General features: G+C 36.9%; 1 long non-coding RNA gene across 2 annotated transcripts in view; it reads right to left on the reverse strand.

The window, feature by feature from the left end:
- The window catches only part of LOC139076503 (uncharacterized), a 111,494-nt gene extending 96,559 nt beyond the window's left edge, over nt 1-14,935 (reverse strand). Inside the window, exons 1-2 of one of the 2 annotated variants that reach the window (XR_011528198.1) lie at nt 14,797-14,935; nt 14,250-14,404 (exon numbers count right to left, since the gene is read on the reverse strand). This is a non-coding gene — a long non-coding RNA (uncharacterized lncRNA). The remainder of the gene's footprint in view (nt 1-14,249; nt 14,405-14,796) is intronic. The other variant, XR_011528199.1, reaches the window with a different exon arrangement.
- Nucleotides 14,936-15,185: the final 250 nt, after the last annotated feature.

Consider the following 15,185-nt stretch of genomic DNA (forward strand, 5'->3'; position numbering starts at 1 on the left):
TAAAATAAGGTTAACGTTTCTCAGACATGGAATTCCTACAACAACCGTACCCAGATTCTTAAATAATTTTATTAATATCACCTATGAGCCATGTATAACTCACTGAATTTATAACACCATATGGCTAAGAACAAGGTCTGGGAACATAACGCATTGTCAAATGTAGACGCTTCATTTACTAAAACTTAATTCTGCTGAGCTGAGAAAATATTTAAGGGGCAATATCTATGTCCCCAAACAACTACTGAATGACAGGTAAGTTTGTGCAGACAGAAAGCAGTATACAAAAGAAAAATCCTAGAGACACAAGCAAGGGGCCTACAGTGGATGTGGCGTGACTGTAGGATGCCAGGGGAAAAAAATGAACATGTGATCAGCTTGAAGTAATTGCAGTAAGAGGAATGACTCATTTTGAGCAAGGACAGTCTTTGAAAGCAAAAGTCATAAACAGACTTGGCAATGATTATTAACTTCCATTTGTATGCTGCACAGTACATTCTAAAACACTTCCACATGTTTTATCTCAGTCAAGTTGGAAAACAATCCTGAAAGTTAGAAACAGCAGGTATTGTTCTGCTTGTTTTATATGCAAGGGAAGGAATACAGAGAGGTTAACTGAGCTGGCTAAGGTCGCATTCCCAGTTAGAAAACCAGCAAAGAATAGAACCTAGGTTTCCAGAATCTCAGTGTAATGTACTTTAACCACCCCTGGCTGCACACAGCAGTTTTGCTGAACGAAGAAATTCTTCACTCACGTACGGCTTAGAGAACATTGGTGTTTTTAGCCAGTCTTGCCCTATTAATAACAAGGATGTCAGCTTCATCCTTCTCCAGCCATGAAATCACAGGACCCCAGAGGTCATCTGGTTCATCCCCCGTCAGTTGTGCCACAGCATTCGTCAGTCCAAGATCACATTAACCTTTTCAGCAGCCCCATCAAAATGTTTATTCCTAGTGATCTTAAAGCCAAACGTATACTTGAGAAATGTATGATGCATAGAAGAACTTAGTTTTACCTAGAAAAATAGAATCTTTCCTAAAGAACATATTCGAACTGCTTTGCTTCAGGAGTGGTTAAGAAGAATATGAGGTGTTTACAATGTGTGTTATGATCTTGGACTGGAGGTGTTTAAAGATCACCTTAAAACTAAAAAATAGTTCACGTTTATTTTCCACACTAACATAATTTTCTATTTTCCAAATATCTAAATCAAATACCACAGCCATCAGTGCTAGAAAAGGAAGGAGGAAAACAGCTGCCCTTGGGCGTCTAATCACAGCCTGTCGATACCTGCTGCGGATCAGCAGTGGGCTCCACTTTTCATTGTCAAACAGTTGATTTTCCCAGGCAACGTGGGTGAAGTGGAGAAGAAAATTTCTTGTGTTTGCATCCAGGGCAACTCCCCCTGCTTGGAATGACTGAACCCCAAATCAAAATAATTTCACTCCACATCCTAATTATATCAGTTCCCAACATCTCCAGCATCAAAAATATCCCCTTTCTTTTTCCAGCTGAGCGTCTCAAGCACAAGAAAATATCGTCTAAAGGGGGCGTGGAAGGAAGCATGATCTGAAGCAAGAGAGGTGTTTTGCATAAGACAAAGCTGCTCTTTAGTTTGCATTTAAATATATTTCAGCTTTTGAAGATCTACCTTTCTCTCCCTACGATGGTATTATCATTGATTGTGCAGCTTGTATGAATAAATGAGGCTTAAAAGACATCTACATGACTTAAAGTCCTTTCGCCAGTAAGAATACTTGTAATTTGTCCTCCAGTTGGAGACTTGAAATCCTGCTAGCAAAGCCTAAAGTGTTTAATGTCTGCCTCTTTCCTCATTGGCTGGCTAATGTTTTTGATCTAGTCAATTCTGCCTATTTCTGATTAATGGGTGCTAGAACAATCTAGCTGTCACTTCCCTACAATCTATAGCAATGGGATACTACTTCACATTTCAAAATATTCTATTAGTTCCTTTGTCGTACTTTAGTGGGTCACATTTTCTTTTTCTTCATTAGGTAAAATCAATTCTACACATTGAGTTCCAAAGTAAATGGCAAGACACTAATGTAAGTACTGCGGAAAACAAAAGGAATGTAGGATATGGTCACTGATCTCAAAAGTGAGACAGAAAAATGCTGAGCCCTTACAATCTGGACTGTACCAGGCCTTTTAAATGTAAAGATAGATGTCCTACTCATTCTTTTAAATAAGAGGACACTGAGATTTAATCACTTGCTAAAAGTCACTCAGAGAGTGCATGGCATGTCTGTGGTTCCAAATCCAGTGCTTTGCAAAGCAACACATTACAGAGTCTCTCAAAATGTATCCTATTATCTAGTTGAGAAATGAGACGCAGAAGTGATGCAAGTTACACAACAAGAATGCAAATGAGATAATAAAGGCATTTCTTAGTGATCTTAAAGATACTAGTTACTATAGTAACCATACTCTAAGAGCATAGTGAAGCGGCAAGTTATTTCAGGTGTAGGTGTTTAAGAAAGCCTTTGGGAGAAATAAGAAAATTAAACTACTTCTCGAAGAATGGTAGAATTTGAATTGATGAGAATAACGAGCCATGTATTCATCAAGAGGGGAACGGCACGAGCAAAAAACTTAGTAGTCATTTAAAGTAGTGTGCCCAGGTATTTGAACAGAATGCAGGACTTGCTCTACATGCCCTCTTTGGTCTTGAGGAGCAGACTGGCTGGAACATGGTGGCCCTGGACATAGCCAGTGCAAATATCTACCTGACGCATGTAGTGGAGGTCACACTCAACAGCTTGTCTACTTAAAAGTATCTGCCTCAAATGGCTGTATGATTATTTGAATATCTCATGAGTATCATCTTTCAATTTATGTTTTTAGGTCCATATAGTTACTATGGCATTTCTTGACTAAATGCCCATATTTGCTTGAAGTTCTTCATACATTAACCATTATACTGTCACTAACATGTTTGTTTCCAGATTGTCATGGACATGAGACCCCAATAGATAATTGTGAGACTTGGAGAGGATCCACAAGCATAAGACCTTGCCTAAGAAAAATGAGCCTGGATGTAGGTGAGCAATGAGGAGAGAGAAGATGAAGTCCCCTAAAATGGAGGAAGTAATGAGCGCACAATGGCAGGGAGGACGAGATAGAAAGTACTTCAGGAAAGGCTAAGGATATACTGATGACACACTGGGACATTTTAAGTGAAGGAAGGATAAGGGAGGATATTTCATATGCAACGTAACATAAAGATCAACAAGTATGGTTATTATTTATTTCTTGGAGGTCTCTACATTCATTTTAGTAGTTCCTACATGTGGAGAAACAATAGTACCTGGGGGTAATCCTTTTTATTGAGATAAAATTGACATATAATAGTTTCAGTGTACAACATAATGATTCAGTATTTGTATGTATTGTGAAATGATCACTACAATAAATCTAATATCCATCACCATTCCTAAACTCTTAGCAACTTTCAAATATACAATACTGTATTAACTAGAGTCACCATGCTGTACATTACATCCCAATGACATTTATTTTACACCAGGAAGTTTGTACCTTTTGACACCTTCACCCATTTTTGCCCACTCCCCCACCCCTTGCCACTGGCAACCACCAATTTGTTCTCTGTATCTATGAGTTCAGGCTTGGTTTTTTTTTTAGAGTCCACATATAAGTGAGATCATACAGTATTTGTCTTTCTCTGTCTAACTTATTTTACTTAGCATAATGCCCTCAAGGTCCATCCATGTTATCACAAATGGGAAGATTCCCAGTTTTGTGGCTGAATAACATTCCATTGTGTGTATGTATATATATATATACACACCACAATTTTTTATCCATTCGACCATCAAGGGAGAATCAGGTTGCTTCCATGTCTTGGCAATTGTAAATAATGCTGCAATGAACTTGACGGGGGGGATGGTGCAGATATCTTTTTGAGTTCATGTCTTTGTTTTATTCAGATAACTACTCAGAAGTGGAATTGCTGGACTACTTGCTAGTTACATTTTCAATTTTTTGAGGAAACTCCAAACTATTTTCCATGATGGATATACCAGTTTACATGCCACCAACAGTTCACAAAGGTTCCCTTTTCTCCACATCCTTTCCAACAAATTATTTCTTGTCTTTTTGCTAATAGCCATCTAACAGGTATGACGTGGTATCTCATTGTGGTTTTGATTTGCATTTCCCTGGTGATTAATGATGTTGAGCACCTTCTCATGTAACTGCTGGTCATCTGTATGTCTTCTTCGGAAAACGTCTATTCAGATCCTCTGCCCATTTTTTAATTGGATTGTTTGTTTGTTTTGATTTGTTTTTCCTATTAAGCTGTGTAAGTTTTCTGTATATTTTGGATATTAGCTGCTTATAAGTTATATGATTCGCAAATATTTTCTCACACTCAGTAGGTTGCCTTTTTCACTTTGTTGATGATTTCCTATGCTGTGCAGAAGCCTTTTAGTTTGACATAATCCCACTTGTTTATTTTTGCTTTTGTTGCTTTTGCTTTTGGTGTCAAATCCAAGATATCACCAAGACCAATGTCAAGGAGCTTACTGTTAATGTCTTCTTCTATGAGTTTTATGGTTTTAGGTCTTATGTTCATGTTTTTAACCCATTTTGTTAATTTTAGTGTGTGGTGTAAGATAGTGGTCTAGTTTCATTCTTTAACATGTGCCTGTCCAGTTTTGCCAATACTGTTTATTGAAGAGACTATGCTTTCCCCATTGTATATTCTTAGCTTCTTTGTCTTAAATTAATTGACCATCTTTGTGTGGGTTTATTTCTGGGCTGTCTATTCTCTTTCATCGACCTATGTGTCTGTTTTGATGTCAATACCATACGTTTTGGTTACCACAGCTTTGCAATATAGCTTGAAATCAGGAAGCATGATGCCTCCAGCTTTGTTCTGTTTTAAAATTGCTTTGGCTATTTGGTTCCATACAAATTTTAGAATTGCTTGTTCTATTTCTGTGAAAAATGCCATTGGAATTTTGTTAGGGATTTCATTGAATCTGTAGATTGCACTAGGTAATGTGGACACTTTAACTATGTTTAGTCTTCCAATCCATGAGCACAAAATATCTTTCCATTTCTTTGTGTCTTTTTATTTCTTTCAACAATGTCTTATACTTTTAAGTGTACAGGTCTTTCACCTTCTTGGTTAAATTTATTCCTATGTATTTTATTCTTTTTGCTGCAGTTGTACATGGGATTGTATACTTGATTTCTCTTTCTGCTAGTTTGTTGATAGAGTATAGAAACACAACTGATTTGCGTGTGTACCCTGTGACTTTACTGATTTGGTTTCTGGTGGATTCTGTAGGGATTTTTTAATATATAAAATCATGTCATTCATAAATAGTGACAGTTTTACTTCTTCCTTTTCAATTTGAATACATTTTATCTTTTTTCTTGTCTAATTGCTCTGGCTAGGGCTTCCAATACCAGGCGGAATAGCAGTGACAAGAGTGGGCATCCTTATCTTGCTCTTGATCTTAGAGGAAAAGTTTTCAGCTTTTCACCATTGAGTATGATAGCTATGGGCTTGTCACCTATGGCCTTTATTATGTTGAGGTAAGTTCCCTCTATACCTATTTTGTTGAAAGTTTAATCATAAACGGATGTCGAATTTTGTCATATGCTTTTTCTACATCTATTGAGATGATCATATGATTTCCATCCTTCATTTTGTTAATGTGATGTATCACATTGATCTGTGGCTATTGGACTGTCCTTGCATCCCTGGAATAAATCCCACTTGATTGTGGTGTATGATCCTTTTAATGTGCTGTTAAATTTGTTTTGCTAATATTTTGTTGAAGACTTTTGCATCTTGGCCTGCAATTTTTTTTCCTTGTGATGTCCTTGTCTGGTTTTGATATCAGGGTAATGCTAGCCTAGTAAAATGAATTTAGAAGTGTTCCCTCCCCTTTTACTTTTTGGAAGAGTTTGAGAAGAATTGGTATTAAGTCTTTGAATGTTTAGTAGAATTCACCAGTGAAGCTGTCTGGTCCTGAAGTTTGTTTGTTGGGAGGTTTTTGATTACTGCTTCAATCTTCTTACTAGTAAGTGGTCTGTTCAGATTTTCTATTCATGATTAAGTCTTAGTAGGCATTATGTTTCTAGAAATTTATCCATTTCTTCTAAGTTGTCCATGGGAATCTTACATAAAGACATAGTGGATAAATTATTGTGAGAAAGAATGAAATGAGAAATAGAAACAATAATAGATTGTCAGTAATGATTACCTTATTCAAATACCCGTGTGCTGTGTTGCTTTTCCCCTTTAACCTCTCTTTCCACATTTGCTATGACATCTCTATTTGTTTATCTAATATAACAAGTAGCACTATTTGCTCTTTAATAGTAATGCATCTTAAGAATCTTTGCACACCCCAAGTACCTAACAGTTTTTATACATAATTGTGACTTAATAGTTGGTTACTTCTGAAATTTTAATGTTCTTAAACAATATGTCTGAGATTTTTGAAATATCTGAATTTTTTAGAAATCATTGAGTACCTACTGGCACATAGCAGATTCCCAGTAACTATTTGTTGAATAAATAAAATGTATGAATGAAAAAAGAATGAGTATATACTTTCATAATTGGTATTATGTGCTGTTATGTGGTTCATATATTTTTACATATTAATCATTTAATATTTATGACAACCTCTTGATGTAGGGAAATGATTATTCCCTTATTACAGATGAAACAATCTGAATGCCACATTAGTAAATCACAGAGCCAATATTCAAGCCCAGGCATCCTGACACAAGTCGTTTTTATTAACCACTATGGTGTGAATGAATGAAGCTCAATGAATAAGCAATTGGAACTACATAGTTTCTTAAGATATCAGTCATTTTTCTATGAAATCTTTAACCAGTTTAACTATTTTATGTCACATTGTGACTCCTTAATGGAATTTGAACAAAATGAACATTAATAGTAAATGTTGAAATCTCTCATTGACTCCTACATCAATTTATAAATATGCACTATGCATGATTTCCTCAATTTTAGGGATACTATCTGGACAATGCAACTTAATGTCTGCTTGTTAATGTCAATACTAACAGCACCACAGGAAAGAGGAAAACCAACAATGGGGAGATTACATCATTATGGACGCAATTTCCTCAACATCTTTTAAATGTACCTAACCAAAGATTGATAGCCAATTTAATGAGCAATCTGTTCTTATGCTGAATGTGCATGATGCTATTATATGAAATGGAAACAACTGGAAATGTGTCAGAAATGCACTTTACAACATTAGTTGAAAATGCCATTGATTGATCAATATCACCCTGTGTTTGACCCCAAGAACTGCTTCCGCAGTGTGCAAGACAAATGACGTGTGAAAGAAGGTTTCAAGTAAAATCCATGTTTGCTTGATTTTTTTTAAAGCAAACACTATTCTTTCATGGAGGAAATGTCAATGTCTCTTTGAAGCAAAATGCCAATAAAATGTCTCCTCTCACATAAAGGAAAACAACCGTTTTGGTAAATTATGTTGTCTGATCCTTTGGATGTGCCAGGCATTCATTTGGTAAACTGCTGCTTATATTCTTTCATTTTTACAGCTGTAAATTATATCTGATTTATCCTAAATTGCAACTCATTTAATGGACATTTATTGAACAATTTTTTCTACTTGGCTGGTAAAATGTAAGGGAGAAACAGAGGTCATATAATGCTTTATGGAAGGCCATCTCAGACTGTGGGAGGAAGCAGCATATAAGGAATAGAATTTTACCCTGAGTGGATCCCAAATGATCTCCTTTAGTCTCTTCTTTTCACATCAACAAGTGCTAATTGATAGGTCTGACTGATTAAATTTAGCAAAAAGGGCCATCACAGCAACCAGAAGCAGAGAAGCAAATCATAATCATTATCATTTGGTTGAAACAAGAATTAGCAAACTCACAGGCCTTAGCTTTCGACTTTGCTTAATTCTTTCCTCCCTTCCCCTCCCCTCCTCAGTGATAAATGAGGATAAAAGTGTTAGTTGAGCCAAAGAGCATTAAGAATACTACCAGAGCAAGGGACAGCAAAATTTTCCTAAAGTATGAAGAGGATTAACTAGTTAATTCAGAGAGGGAATTAAAGGAGTTTATCTTGTTATGGTGAGCCAAGGGCATGACCTTATTAATACCCTAAGAGTACACATTGATCATTTCCAAGAAAAAAAGAACACAGGAAAATATGAGAGAATTTGAAGAAATATTAGTAAATGTTCCAAAGTAAAGGGAAGGCAAAAAACTTAAAATTATAAACTCTTGTTATTTTTAAGTATATAAAATAATATTCAAGAATTTTCATTCAAAATCAGTAGTTCCCACTCCCTCTATAACTTTGTCCCCAGAGGCAACTACAGTTAACCATATCTGTGATTGTTATTCTGATGGTAAAGGCCATAATTCATATAAAGCTCTTTCATAACATGTTAGCTTTTTCCAGTATCTTTGACTCTTGGTATGAAAGATGAGAGTGCGACTCATATTATTTGCCACTTCCCCTATCTCTTCATGCCCAGTTGATTAAAAGTTTAAATTACTTTTAGTGTTTCAATTGATTATTTTGTAAATGATACATATTCTCTATTTCTTGTTTAATCTCCTTTAGGCATTCTTTCTTAATTACTAACTGGGAATGAATATTAGCATCCATATATATACTCCACATCTCTTCCCCACTCCCCACTCTAATTTTTCAATGTTTGCAGCTCCCTAAACTTTTATCTTATCAGGGTGAATACTTTCTTCTTTACAAATAGTTATGTATTTAATCCTTTGTCCATAGATAATTGGTGAAGGTTGAAAACAAATAAGCATTTACGTGAATCTGGCTATAGAAATATTTTTCATTGCAAAATACACAGCAGAGGTACAAAGCATTTCCTTTAATTTATTAGCATCTCTAAGGTCCAATGTCAGGACAAGAATGACACTCACAGAGGAATGCTCCTAACATCGAGGACAGATTCTATTTTCTTATATTCCATTAATTGTTCCAAATAATGACACATTTTACTTCGTCTCATATGTATACCTTGACTTTCTATTTCTTGCATTTAGTTTGTTGTTTTATTTTTCCTGAATTTTCTAATTTTCAATTCTTTTATCTTCTGAAGTAATAGATAATTTGTTTTGTATATCAGTAGTATCTTCCATGGGTTTTTTTGCATTTGGTCACTTTTTTGCATTTAGTTCACTAGCCAATGTGTTTTTCAAATAACCATTCTGGAGCCACTGACATTCAAGTCTTAATAAAACTACTCTCGGGGTGCTATATGCTGAATAGCATTGTCCCCTCCTAAATTCATACGATAAAACTTATTCCCCCAACATGATAAAAGTTGGAAGTGGAGTCTTTGGGAGTTAAGTCCACCATTATGAATGGGATTGGTGCCCTTATAAAAGACCCTAAAGAGCTCCCTTGCCCCTTCTGCCAAGTGAGGTTACAGTGAAAAGATGGCCATTAATAAATCAGAAGTGTGCTCTCACCAGACACTGAACCTACAAATGCCTCGATCTTAGATTTCCCAGACTCAGGAACTGTGGGAAATTTTTCATGTTCGTAAGGCACCCAATCCATGGTATTCTACTATAGCAGACCAAACGGTCTAAGATACAAGGTCTGCTGCAGAACCATCGTCCTAGGATTTCATTTCCTTGAGCTCTTCTGTCATGGCCGCTGTAATTCTACAGCTTCTGCTCCTGCTTGTGCTTTACCTCTGTACTGAGTAACTGTCTCTGAAATTGTGCACGAGCATCATTGTTTAAGATGCTATCATTCATGAAAACGTACTTATTTTGCATTTATAATTGATGGACAGTTTGTTTCAGTGTAGAATTCCAGGCTGAATACCATTTTTCCTTAGAAACTTGAGGTTGTTCTGCCTTTATCTTCTATAATCCAAAGTTCATAAAAATACAGGTTATATCCTTGCTTCTTTGGAGCTGACTTGCTTTTCTTCTTTGGTCTGGACGTTTTTGAGAGCTGCTTCTTATTCCTAGTGCACTGAAAATTCAGAAAGTAAACTTATATGTAGGCCTTTTAAAATTCATGCCAATTTGTGAATGCCTTCAATTTAAATCACTTACCAGGTCTGGCAAATTTTCTGTTCCTCCTTTTCCTTGCTCCTCCTTTTCTTTTTCCTTTTTATTTGTTCTAACCAACTGAAGTATAACAGACACATGGAGAAGTATACACATCAATAACTACACTAGTCAATGAGTCATACCAAAGTGAACATATCTGATATTTTGACCATCCAACTCAAAAAAACAAGATTATAAAAAACAAGATTCCCTAGCAAAAATCCTGATTACTACACTTTTCATCCTATACAGTGTAAACTTTATTCCAATTTCTAAAACTGTAAACAAATTTTTCTGGTTTCTTTTTTTAACTTTTTTGAATGGAATAATACGATATTTATACTTATATATCTGGCTTCTTTCATTCAACATTAGTTTTGTGAGATTAAACCAGGTTGAATGTAGTGGTGGTTCCTTTGATTATTCTGTTTTAGTCACACTGATAGGGATTAGATTACCTCATTGTCATGTTAATTTGCATTTTCCTATTGTTAATGTTTGATTAGCTTTTCAAGTCTATTGAATATTTTGATGCCAGGTTTTGGTAATTGTCTGTTTAAATCTTTGGTCAATTTTCCCTTAGGTTGTCTGCCTTTTTCATGCTGACGTGTAGCAGTTTCTAATATATTCTAGATATGGGCCATTTCTGAGTTATATTTGTTGCAAATATTTTCTTCTCGGGAGCTTTTTGCTTTTTCACTCCTTTAATGGGTCCACTTCATAAACAGAATTCTTTAATTTTAATATTATCTTATTTTCCCTTTTACTCAGGGCTTTCGTGTCCTGTATATATACCTAGCCCAAATTCATAAAGATAGTTTTTTACTTTATTCTAAAACCTTCAATATTTTGCCTTTCATATTTAAATCTACAGTAACATGAAATGGATTTTTGTGTATGGTATGAGATAAAGGTCAAGTTTCATTTCTTTCATGAGAGGATCCAATTCATCCAGAACCTTGTATTGAAAAGAACATATTTCCTTTAATATTATGCAATATATTCTTGTCATAAATCAAGTATCCACATATATGTGGGTCTCTTCTGTTCCATTGGTCTCTTTGATATCCTCTGTGCAATTTCATTCTGTATTCATTCAAGTAGCTTTAAAATATTTCTTGGCTTCTGAAAGACTAAATCTTTACACCTTGTTATTCTTCAGGAATGTCTTGAATATCTTTGCCCTTTGCATTTTGACATACATTTCAGAATGGTTTTGTCAAAATCCATTATAAAAACTCCTTGGAATTAAATCACATTGCATTAAGACCATAAATTAATTTGGAGAAATTTGATAGCTTTACAATTTTGAGTCTTTCAACACTCGAACATTGTGTATTCCTCCACTGATTTAGGTGTTCCTTAAGGCTCTTAATGTTTTATGACTTTTGTAAAGGATTTCCAAATATTTCCTTAGATTTATTCCTCTGGGTATTTGATAACTTTTGGTGATAGGATAAATATATTTAAATTTTATTTTCTAGATTATAGCTTTCAGATATAATAGGGATGTGATTTACCTTCCAAAATTTGACAACTAAGGAATTGCACAAAATATCTGAAACGGTAATTCCAGACACTGGTAACAGGCAAAGCAGGACTGAGTTCCCTTAGAGAAGGGCTATAACTAAAGTAAGCCCTAAACTGCCTCAGTTTGCTATTGAGGCAGTTGCTGGACTGAAACAGTGTAGGGACGCGGCGCCCTGCCAGCATCTTGCAGTGTTGCTGAGTTGAGGAGACTGAGATAAGAATTCAAGGAGGCCAGGTTAGCCAGAATTTGGAGGGCAGAATACCAGAGAGTAAGGAGTGGTATAGAGAGAGAGTCCTGAGATTTCCAAAGGGAACCCCTTGAATATTTGGCTAAGTACTGATCTTGGTATGCACAGGAACAAATTGCCTGAGACTAGAGAGAGAACTATTGGAAAGAATTAGGTCAAACGATTCCTGCATCTCACACAGGGCTGAAAGGAATGTGTGTCCTACCAGCCAGAGTGGAAAGACCTCATAAGCCATAGATATTGGGCAGAATCCTAAGAAGGTTATCATTTTAGTAGGAGGCTAAATTAGCCCTACAACTAAAGGATGCCAAAGCCCTGCCATAACTAAGAAGGTGCATAAAATTCAAAAGATCAAACTGGTTTCAAGTAACTTAACTGAATACCAGAACAAAGTTCAATACCCAACAATGTAAAAATCAAAATATACAACATCCTATCAAAATTTACCAGGCATGTAAAAATCAGAAAAATATGGTCATTAGCTAAACAAAGGATCAACATAAAGATACCCAGAAATGATACAGATGATGAAATTAGTAGCTATTGTAAATATATTCCATATGTTCAAGAAGGTAGAGGAAGTCATGAACAGAACTAGAAAAACTTTACATATAAATCTTATTTTTAGTTGCTTATTGGTTATATGTAAAGATAAAATTAAATTTTATATACTGACATTGTGTGGAAAGCACAGAGGTGAGTAGGTCAGAAAGCTCTTCATAAAAGGACTTGCTGCCCAGTTGCAAAAAGTATATTTCACAGACAGCTTCAAGTTATTGTTTCTTTCTGGATCTGCCTCCACGCTTAATCTTAGGTCACGTTTTTTACAGTGGCCCCTGGCCAATGATTAAACAAGAAGATAGTGGCTGAAGTCACACTGTTCTTCAGTAGCCCCTGGGCAATGGCTGAGCCAAGCAGTGACATAGGGACTATCCATTTCCCTTAATGGGGAAGGGTCCCTTATGCTGAACAGGAGGAGAAAGAATATGGGCACTCTTGGTTCAAATGTGTTTTAAAATAAATGTGAGTTGGCTCAGTATATAGGAATAAATTGAAACAAAATATAGCTATAGTACAGTATCACTTAAGGGTATCCTTGAAAAGCAGCAGTGATGGAAAACTCTCCCAATGGGCAGAATTTTTGGCAGCGTACTTGCTCTTTCATTTTGTGCACATACTAATGGGTTAGTTAGTTAGAATTTACACATACTAATGGAAAGAAACCAATGGCTTGGCCGGGGCCTGCTCAGGAAGATTAGAAAATTGGGACAAGAAGATTTTGGGTAGAGGCATCTGGATGGAGCTTTGGGAGATGAAACACAGTGTGAAGATGATTGTGTTTCATGCTAATGCCTACCAGAGAACACTCATCATGGAAGAGGCACTAAATATCTGTCAGTAAGCCTCTGTCATTGTGCAACACGAATGTGAATGGAGTCACTGTGGTGGTTCCCACTCACCAAATCTGATCTATCTGCTGCTTTTGCCAAATGTTTAGGCTGCCAGGAAGAGAAACCAGCACTGGGTCCTTGTTACAGCATCATCTTTTGAGTATATCCACTGGTCACTTTGTGGAAAGGCAACACAGTGGACTGCTTTTAATCTAGAATTAACTATGATTAGAAAAGTTCCAATTTTTTTATACATCTTAATTTTCCTGCCTGCAAACCCTCAGCACATGCCACTGTTAGAGGGCTTATAGATTGTTTGATTCACTACCAGCAGATCACATATAACCTGTAATCAGACAAGGAACCCATATGACAGCAATTACTCTATGACCATGGTGTCTACTGGTCCTGTCATGTACCACACCAACCAGAAGTGCTGGCCTGCTGGAACGATGGAACCATTGATGGCACAGCTTAGGTGACAGTTTGGAGAGGATACTCTGTGAAGTCAAGCACCTTCCTCCAAGAAACAGTATACTTCCTAAATCAACAATACTTATGAGGTTACATCTCCAATTGATAGACTACACAGGTCCAAGAACCAACGGGTGAAAGCAGGAAAGGCTCCACTTAACATCACTCTCAGTAACTCTCTTGGGGAATTTGTTTCCTTTCCCCAGGACTTTGCCCTCTGCAGGTTTAGAGGTCTTGCTTTCTCAAAGGGAAGCACTTCTACCAGGAGAACCAGGAAGGTTACCATTGAGCTTTAAACTGCCACCTGGGTACTTTGAGCTCTTTGTGCTAAGGAAATAGGAAGCAAGAAAAGGAATCACCATCCTGTCAGGGGTAATTGACCCTGATCAGCAAGAGCAGGTAGAGCTGCTGTTTCAGATGGTCATAGAGAGAAATATGTTTGGAACCAAATGATTCAATTAGGTATTTCTTGGTACTTACTTGCTCTATCTTAATGGTAAGTGGACAAGGGCAACAACTATGTCTTGAGAAAGTTATGGTGAGGAGACTCAAATCCTTTAGGGATGAGGGTCTGTTTCATTGTGCCAAGTAAGCCATTTAGATCAGAGTAGGTGCAAGTTGAGACGGAAGGGGATCTAAAATAGATAATAGAGGGAACAGAAGCTAAGTGTTAGTTGTACCCTGGAGGCCTGCAGGGCTATAGAAACTGTAATTAATTGCATTAGCCCTCCTCTTATAATTTTCCTTTGGTAAAGAAGCCCCCCAGCATCGCGGGCTATTCCCAGAACTTATACTAAGTGAATCTGAGTGGTGCAAGGGGTCACTACAGTGAACACTGCCGCATTGCCTTTTAGGACTGAAGGATTAATTTCCCAGGCTGTGGCTGGAAGTACTGCCAGCTGTTAACCCTCAGCTATCAGCCCTCTCTAGGAATTCCCCTAGGCTGGAGAGAGCTGCATTGCCCAAGGTCAGGACGTTTCCCAGGCAGCCTACATGCAATGACTGCTTGAGAGTTATAAAAGCTCACCCTCTTGCCCCGCTCAGGAACAAATATGAATGTCCACAACGGCTTCAGAGCTTCACTTGGAGTTAGCTGAGGGCTTTGTATTTTGTTGCAAGCCCAATTTCTCTGCCCAAACCTGCTTTCTTCCCTTCCCCTTCAGATGTTGATCCTACAAGTGTTACCAAAAGTTTGGTCTCTGTTCCTGATGCCAGTCCAAATAAGGAGAACAGACTCTTCAGTGAAAAAGGAAAGGCTTTACTTTGCCAGGCAGAGGGAGGAAAGCAAGGACTAGTGCCTCAAGAATTGCTAGCTCCCCGTTAAGAAATGGGCAGGGGTTTTTATTTAGGGTTTTAGGTAGTGGAGCAGGGCTGTGGCCTTCTTGACCAGTGTTTTCCCATAGGCCTGTGTCTGGG

This window comes from Equus przewalskii, chromosome 16, assembly GCF_037783145.1.
Source record: "Equus przewalskii isolate Varuska chromosome 16, EquPr2, whole genome shotgun sequence".
Lineage (NCBI taxonomy): Eukaryota > Metazoa > Chordata > Mammalia > Perissodactyla > Equidae > Equus > Equus przewalskii.